This window comes from Pseudophryne corroboree, chromosome 6, assembly GCF_028390025.1.
Source record: "Pseudophryne corroboree isolate aPseCor3 chromosome 6, aPseCor3.hap2, whole genome shotgun sequence".
NCBI classification, from domain to species: domain Eukaryota; kingdom Metazoa; phylum Chordata; class Amphibia; order Anura; family Myobatrachidae; genus Pseudophryne; species Pseudophryne corroboree.
This window is the reverse complement of record NC_086449.1, coordinates 240,909,781-240,910,876: the sequence shown is the minus strand read 5'-3', so window position 1 is coordinate 240,910,876 and position 1,096 is coordinate 240,909,781.

The window sequence follows — 1,096 nt, the reverse complement described above, 5'->3', positions numbered from 1 at the left end:
TAAGTAGGTTTAAAAGTATATTTAGAAGTTGCTGCATAGCCTTGATATAGTTTTTATTTTTAACTCAGGCCTAAAATAACTTCTGGTGCTTGTATGATGTGTGATTTCTTTGTGACAAAGGAAGCCGCATGGTCTGTCCTCCATTTTGGACTAACCACATGGCCTGTCCACCATTTTGTGTAACCCTCATGGATGTGGAAGGGGGAGTAGCAGCGGCCATTTTGGGAAGGTCATTTTTCTAAATGGCTGATTTTCACTGCTCAGAATAATCAGCTTTCCTTGGTCACATAAAACACCATTTATGAGTTACCAATGCATTTATTTAACCCATGCCATAGTCAATTACAAATAGTTTCAGCTGGGCCTAGTGAAAGTTAATAGTGAGATGAATACTTAGTGTAAGAATTACACACAGATATTAAAAAAAAAGTTTTTTTTTCCCTTTTACCTCTAGGATTTAGTAACTCTGCTTGCTAGTTTAGGATAGCCATTGAAATGTTAATTAACCTGTCCCACTACCCTCTTGAACAGGCATATGAACCTCTGTTGATATGCAAATTAGAAGCACTGAATGGGTAAATGAGTCTCAGGAGACCAGTGAATGGTACATATATAAATAATTATTATAATTATGTGTATATTTATATCAGTGTATGTTCTGCAAGATAGCTATCCAATCTGAATCATATCATTTAAATTATTGATTATTGCTAGAATCATTATAGATCTGTGTGAAATAGGATACATTTGTTGCTATATAGGTAAATTTATAGGTAAATCTGAAATAACAGTATTTTAAGGAAGTAAGTGTAAAGACACAAATGCAGTTCTGCATAAAAGTTTATACAGAACAAGTTGTGTCTAGTGGGCAATAGTAATCAGTATTGTTCACATTTATAGAGCTGTGTGATTTATTGCGGACGCAGGGTTTTGTACACGTGTCTCGGACAAAGTACAGGACTGCGCACGCAGCGTAAGAGACACGCACGGTTGCATGTTTGCGCAAAGTGCGTAAGAATGCGGGCGCTGAGTACAAATTATACAATAGTGTCGTTTAGTTCTAAGGTGGGATAGTAGACATTTAATACAATAGCAC